Source organism: Lathamus discolor, chromosome 2, assembly GCF_037157495.1.
Source record: "Lathamus discolor isolate bLatDis1 chromosome 2, bLatDis1.hap1, whole genome shotgun sequence".
NCBI classification, from domain to species: Eukaryota; Metazoa; Chordata; class Aves; order Psittaciformes; family Psittacidae; genus Lathamus; species Lathamus discolor.
Genome location: NC_088885.1, coordinates 11902853 through 11910491, shown reverse-complemented (window position 1 = coordinate 11910491; position 7639 = coordinate 11902853). Strand labels below are relative to the sequence as shown.

The 7639-nt window shown below is 47.3% G+C and overlaps 1 protein-coding gene across 1 annotated transcript in view; it reads left to right on the top strand.

The window, feature by feature from the left end:
- Window positions 1-3446: 3446 nt before the first annotated feature.
- The window catches only part of RALA (RAS like proto-oncogene A), a 31156-nt gene continuing 26963 nt past the window's right edge, over window positions 3447-7639 (top strand). Inside the window, exon 1 of the mRNA XM_065665730.1 lies at window positions 3447-3553. The gene's annotated coding sequence lies outside the window, so the exon portion shown is untranslated. The remainder of the gene's footprint in view (window positions 3554-7639) is intronic.

The following is a 7639-nucleotide window of genomic DNA, read 5'->3' as shown; positions in this document are numbered from 1 at the left end:
TTTTCAGTGTCTCATGCTTTGCCAGTGAGGAGGGGCACAACAAGCCAGGAGGGAGCATAGAGAGGACACCTGACCCAAACTAGGCAAAGGGATATTCCATACCATAAAACTTCATGGTCGGTATGTAGACTGGGGGGAGTTGGCTGGGAGCCATAGATCACTGCCTGGGGATGGACTGGGCATCAGTCAGCAGGTTGTAAGCAAGTGTATTGTGCATCACTTGTGTTTCTTGAGTTTTACACATCTGTCTCTTTTTCCTATTATTATTATTGTTATATTTATTTGAATTGTTAAACTGTTCTTAATCCACAGGTTTACCCTCTTCCAAGTCTCTTCCCCATCCCACTGGGAGGTGGGGGGACTATAAGTGAGGGGCTGCATGGTGCTTAACTGCCAGCTGGGGTTAAACCGTGACATACTCTCACAGTGTGACTAATCTGCTCTGATCTTGGCCAGTCCACTGCCCATCCATCCCCCATCCCAAATTTCATCTGCTTTTTATATTTAAAGGTTAAGCTCTACAAGGTACAATTTTTTAAAATACCACATCTGTTTTAGAATAAATGAAATCATTGTCAGTATCAGTTGATTTCTTAGTTGCCTTATGGTGCATAATGCAAATACTACCAGCACACAATTAATTACATCTCAGCTTAATTACACTTTGTAATTTTTCTCTGCAAGTATTTTATGTGCAGAGCTGTATTGCCACATACACTAATACACAACAAAGGACAATCACTTCATACATCCTTAGGGCTACATTGCAGATCTCTGCAACACTGTATGGTTTTGGGTGCACTCTCTAGCATTTAAACACTAGAGAGCAGTGAGCAATTCACCAGCTGCTGCCTTGGACTGCTCAATCCCGAGTTCCTATGCAGTCAGTGATGTGGAATAGCTGCAATACCTGCTCTCCTCTGACCAGTTGCTCTCTTACACTGAGAGAAACAGAGTTATGCCCTAAAACTACAGAGATGCTCTCACTCTGGTCACTTCCTAGCAATTGAATAGGAATTACTCATGTAATGCACTTTCATGCAAATGTTTCTGTTAGCTTTGGGTTAAAGAGCTCATTTTTTTCCACAGGGCTAAGGCAAGGTGCCAGTGGACATTTGACAAACAGAGGCTGAGGGCTATACTATAAACTGGGTTCTGTTGCATTATGAAATGCAGCTTGGGCCACAGGACAGAGTTCAAAATAAAATGACATTCATTGTCTTAAACAAGGTATCTTTAAAGGGAGATCCAAAGGCCACAAAGCCATGAACAAAGGCTACAAAAGGCACATCCATGAACAAGTAGCACAGTGCAAAAGGGACATTTCCATAGAGTGAAGCAGTCACTGGCAATTACACTGTATGTATTATGTTTGTTTTGCACTAGCTCTAGTCTGGTGCTGGACATAATGTCCATCAGCAGTGGAAGCACAGGGGGCACACTCCTGCAGTGCCTCTCATTGTCCCACCCTACACAAAGCCAGTTTGCCTGTCCCCAGACCACTCTGCACTGCAAGTCAAAGCAGCGTAAATCAGGACACTTGAGAGCTTAGTGTCAGAGGTGCGCTTCTGATCTGAACTGCAACACTAATGACCACAAGAACGTCTTTGATACTTCTTAGGCATGATCCAAACTGCTGTTAAAATCGATGCAAAGACTTGGTTGACTTCATCATTGGAGATTCCCTTCCACACGATGTGAAGGAAGGGGACAAGGATGAAAAGATTAAGGGAACAAGAGAGGAAGGAGTGACGATGTGTCAGTCACCAGCGACACCTTCTCTGCAACTAATGATTTTTAAAACTCTGTGATTTTGGTACACGGTTGAATGCAGGCGTTGAAGATGGGATAATCATTCTTGGCTTCTCCATGCAGTAGGAAGTGTTGAATGGCCACAAACCACAGTATTAATGACATTTTAACTGTGACTCAGCCACTCTTCCAGCGGAAGGGTTCTGGAATATGCATTAGGAAGTAATACAGTCCAGGAACACTGAAAGGGCTGCAGAAGCTAGGCCAGGATTCCTTGAAGGCTCCTGAATCAATATGTGTACAGGGTCATGCTAAGCCTCTTCCAACATTTTCATGGTCTCATGGAAAAGCTAATCACAGCCTGTCATGAAATATCCAAAATGTTTGTGACTGTTCTGTTGACTCAGTATTACCAGCTTTCTTTGCCCCCCCCTTTTCTTTTTCTCTCTTCATTTAACAGTATCCAACATTTATTCATGTAAATTAATGCATTTTGGTATTTTAATCAGAGCAAGCTGCATCTAGATTGCTCCTTTATTGCTATCAGTTTCTCAGGCTCTGTGGCATATGCAAAGATTAGCTCATACTGATACGTGAGGCAAACAAAACTAAATCCAAAAGGGAGATGGACTAAACATTGGTTAAATGTCCAAGACGTCAACAATGGCAGAGAACTGAGCACAGAGAACAACAACAACAAAAAAAAAATACAGTTTTTGTAGAGAAAAGTTCACCTGCTTCACCAGCAGAGCTCAATGGCTGCATGATGTGAACCTGATTGTGAGGAGAAGGGGAGAGCTCAAAACAATTTGTGTTTCCTCAGTGGTTACAGCCTGATAAACCCACGTACTGAGCAGTCAAGTTCTGTACTGTGCTTTGGTTCTATTTCATCGCTTAGAGTTTAAATCATATTGTGTTTATGCAAAGCTCCCATTTAAGTCAATGATTTAACAGAAAGACCTGAGTTATTAGGGCATCGTGATTACCTGAATTATTAACATGGGAAATCTATCTCCCTGCTTTGTTTGGCATCTCTAAACCCCTCGTGCATGGAAGGGTCTGTAACTATAAAAAAATCCCAAGTAATTTCAGTGCTTCGTGGTCCCGTCCACCAGTGATGAATTCCTCTTACACTCGGTATATTAACTACTTCCTCAGCTTGTCCTTATCCCTCAGGGAAGCTCGTGTTCCGCTTTCCCCACTACAAATAGCAGTGTGTTTATAAACCCAGCGACAGGCGCCAGGAACTCATCTCCTTACCATGGCAGAACATGCCTCATCTACTCGGGGATTAGCTGTGGGGAAGGAGCTGACATGAAGCTACCGTGTTTGTTTCCCTGCCTCGCTCTAAAGGCGGCGGCTGGAACACAGGCGGCCGAGCAGCGGAGCTCTGCCGCAGCCGGGCTCCCGCTCGGGCGGGCGGACCGCGCTGCCTGAGGGAACGCGCCCCACGCCGGCCGCTACCGGCTCCCCTCAGCCTCCACCGACGGCCCGCGGGCCCACCCCACCGGAAGCAACAGCGTCGCGACCGCCCCCCTCAACCCACCCACTGCGCCTGCGCTGCCCCGGCCCCTGGCTCCCGCCCCCCTCCCCTCCGCTCGCAGCGCCAGTGGGCGGGGCCTCGCCCGGTGACGCTCGCGCCTCTGCGGCGCCCCGCCCCCTCCCTCCCGGCCGCCGCGCGCCGCCGGCTGTGCGCGCGGGGGCGGTGCCAGGGCTCCCCTCGGCCGCGCCGCCCCGCCCCGCCCGCCACAGTCGCTGCTCCAGCGGGCACGGGAGCGCGGCCGCCGCCGCCCCGCCGCAGGTGAGTTGCGGGCGGCAGCCGGGCTGAGGGGTGGGCGTGGGCCGGCCGCGCAGCGAGGAGCCGACTGCCGCCGCTCCTCCGGGGGATGGGGCGCCGCGACCCCGCCCCGCCCGCCGCAGGGCGAGCGCTCCGGTGCGCCGGGAGCCGTCGGGAGGGCGGGCGCCCCCCCCTCGGCCGCCGCTGTCCCCAGCGCCGGCGGTGGGCGCCTGAGGCGCGGCTGCCGCCCCGCTGCCCCTGGCCGGGCGGTTTGTGCCTGGCGGCCCCGCCCCGAGGTGTGGGGAGAGGCGGGCGCGGGCCGCAGCCTCCCGCGGGGGCCCCGCAGCTGCCACCCGTCCGCTCGCTGAAGGTTACGGGCGTCGACCTTGGGGGCGTCCCGCCCAGGGCCTGCCGTTGGCCGCAGCAGCGCTGAGGGGAGCGGGCGGCGGAGCCCCCGAGGTTGCGGAGGGGTCCGGCCGCCTTCCGTGGCGGCGGCAGCATGGGGCAGGTGCGACGTCCCCTGGGCGCGGGGTGACCGCGGCCAACGCCCGCACCTGAGCGGGGCGCAGCGCGGCGGCGCCGCTGCCCGAACAAAGGGGCCGGGGCTCCGCTCCCCGGCCGGGCCCGTGTGCCGGAGCCGCGGTGTGCCTGGGTGCGCGGTGCAGCGTCGGCATGAGCGAGAGCAGTGTTTGTGTGAGGCTGAACCGCTGCTCTCGGCTGTGGTGGTGCACCCTGAAAGGCGTTGCTGGTAACGATGGCTTGACCTGGCCTACAACAAAAGGAGCAAGTACAAAGTACGCCTATTAAGTTCCCCCAATAAAAGGTGCCTTTCAGTGCTCACATATTGGGTTAGGTAAATAATCTGGTGTTTGCTTTGGGGTTTCTTTTAAATGAAAGCTAATAGCTTCAGCTCCTTAATTGAGTCTGTTTAAAAATGAAGATGTTAAGTGGGCCATATGTATCCCAAGAGTCACCTGGAGAGGGATTCTTATGCATGATCTGCCTGTCTGATTGGTATCATCCCTGAACTGTCCTGGCAGAAGGACTGCCAACATGTTCATTTTCAAACTCAAAATGACCTTAATGTTTTGTTTCAACTTCGTGTTTCCAGTTCTCATTGGAAAGAGACTTTGCATTCTGCAGTGCAAACCTCTAGGCTTGTATGAGCTGAAGTGATACATACCTCTGCTGGCATTTCGATGCCTGGAGATAGGTAATGGAGAGGTCTGCACAGAAAGCTGTCAGTCATTCTTCGTCTTTTTCAATCAAAGTCTGAAAAGAGAGGAGCTGGATGGACTGGGAGAAAATGTTGGCTGTTCTGTCAGTTATCAAGACAATTAAGAGATTGTAACTGGATTATTTTCTATAACTGGAAAATCTTCTTCTTTTCAGCTGACTTATTCGTCTGATAGCATGCACCTCAACATTTAAATCCTGGGAAACCATGAGCATTCTTAATGGAATGAAGAACAACTGTGTGATATGTAAATCTCTGATGTTGAAACCCTTCAGTCTATGTGTGTGACACAGCTTGTCTAATGTTGTTTGTGGAAGCCTCCAAATGGCAGAAGTTGTAGGAATTGTCAGGACTGGTGACGGGTTTCCCTTTTTTATTATTTTTCTGTACAAATGTTCTGTACTGTTGCACAGAAAGATCAAAAAATGCTCTTTTTTTCTGGCATGAGAGGCCAGCTGTGCTGTTAAATAAGCTGAGATACTAAATAGTGAACTTATTCCTTTGTTATTGCACATTCTTTGAGCTGGGTCTTCACTTCTTCTGAGTTTGAGGAAGGGAAAAAATGTAACAATTTTAATGTGGAGTATTTTGAGTTGCACATACTCTGGCAATGTTGAAATAATGTTGTCTTTATTGTTTCTGTTTAGACCTTAAGGAGAGGATCTTTAGCCATGAAAGAGAAAACTAGAACGACATCTGGCTGTGCATTTGTTGTGAATTCTGTCACCTATGGGCATGGGCATGTATTTACATATATATTTATATATATATAAATAATCAACAGAAATAGTAAGCTGGCTGAGGGGCAGGGAGGGATGTGCCTGAGGATAAAGTAGTGCTGGCTAAAAGCAACCACAGAGGAGCATATGACTGTTAAGTGGTGTCGGAGACCTTGCAGTGGTCCATGTGTCTTCTGTATTCCAACTGACTTGCATAAGGACAGTTGTGTTCTTAACCTCACTTAAGGCGTACACTGGCATCCCTGCATATACCTGTTGCAAGGGATCACCCTGCAAGAGGGGTGTTCTGAGCTTTTACTCCTGTTAAATTTCAGGTGTGTCTGGCTTGAAAGGAAACATTGCTGAGGTAAAGGATGTTGCTGTGTTAGGAAATGATGTATGGCTGTCTTGGATATCAAAGAGTAATGTGGGCACAGTGGCTTGTTACGTAAAAAGTTGTTTTGGCAACCGCGTTTTGGCTCACTGACAACAGCATTGTTTTCCCTGCAGTTTCACAATTGAAGAAAAAATAGTTATATGATAAACAGCTTTTAATTTTGTGATCAGATTTGTTTGTTTTGCTGCCTTAGCAAGTGCTATAGGGTACAGTGGTCCTGGGAGTAAGTTGCTGATGTCATGTGTTCTAGACAGGGAACTCCTCATCCCCTTGAGAGTGCTTACAGCCAGCTTCCAGTAAACTTCTAATGGCTCCAAGCTATTGAAGTTACTTTGCATCTAAATTGAAACCTGTTTTAAATGAACAAGGTAGTTTAATAGGCTAGTGACAACATTCTTGTGAACATATAATAGCCTGCCCACATCACACACGCAATTACGGGACAACTATTTTAAGTCTTCTTCCTCCCTTATGAAGAATTCATGTGAGGAACCAAGAAAATAGAACAGTTAGTAGAATTACGGTACAGCCACTGAACATTCTGCAGAATGTTTTATATTTTATAAATTACTAAGTAGGGAAGCAATGGTTATATGTTATTAGTCTGTTGCAGTACTTTAATCAGCTCTCAGGGTAGTTCTAAAATGTTATTAGTAACTCTTATTATCTGCAGAATCTGAAATTATTTATAGTCCTTTTGGATGTAAAGAACTTAAGAGTCACTTTAACTATAGCAAATGTGTCTTGCAATTAGACCAGGGAGGTATTAAAGCCAATTTTGCTTCTCATTCTGTTTTCCTAACTATTGAGTCAGTGAGCACCTACTACCAACCAAGGATTTGTCAGTGGGTACAGCTGCTTGTCAGATCTGTTTGGGAGATGTGGAACGATCAGGTTAGGCTTATACTCTGAATCTTAGGAGCTCTACACAGCAGCAAAACCAATTCTGAAATCCCTACAGATAAAACAGCACTGGGTTTAGGGGTGGGAGCAACTTGCAAAGAAACGTATTACAGGCTAAGTAACGCTACTTTAGAGCTACCCAATGTTATAACTGGTTCCCTTTGCCTAGAGGGTGGCTTACTCTTTACTACTAGTGTTTTGTTTCAGCTTAGTTTTGTATCTTTCGAAATCCCAGCACCTTCTGGGCAATAGATTGGTAACGCTGAAGTGCCCAGGCTGTACACAGAGAGAGAAAAATGGAGAGAGAGAGAGAGAGAGGTGTGTAGGAGATATGAGAGAACACAAAGAGAAGACGTTTTTAATGAAAAATAGTTACAGTAGAGAATTTAAAATGTGATATGCTGTAATCAGTTTATAATGCTAATAGGGAGAGGAGCCAAGAATGCAAAGAAGGTAGCACAAACAAGACATAAAAAGAGAGCTGGTTGCATAGTAACTCTGCAGTCATTACTTTAGTGGAATTGGTGGTGCTTGTTTTGTGATACTGGGTCCTTAGTCCGAGCAGTTATGGTATACATTGAGTTCCTACAAGTACAGTTCATTTAACGTATTGTGTTTGTAACAGTAAGTTTACTCTACATCATTTGATGCAAGAGTGTGGGAGTGTCTGGTGCAGTGGCCCACAAGGTTTCATTTAGAAATGAAATGTAAATACACTGTATGACCAAATAAGTATTCCTGCAAATTATTGAAAGTGTGATTTTGCAAAGAAGCTTGGGATCTGTGTGTGGTAGGTAGGTAGCAGGGATCAGCCATGCATTCAGGCCTTGGTACCTGTTTCATTTTACTCTCCA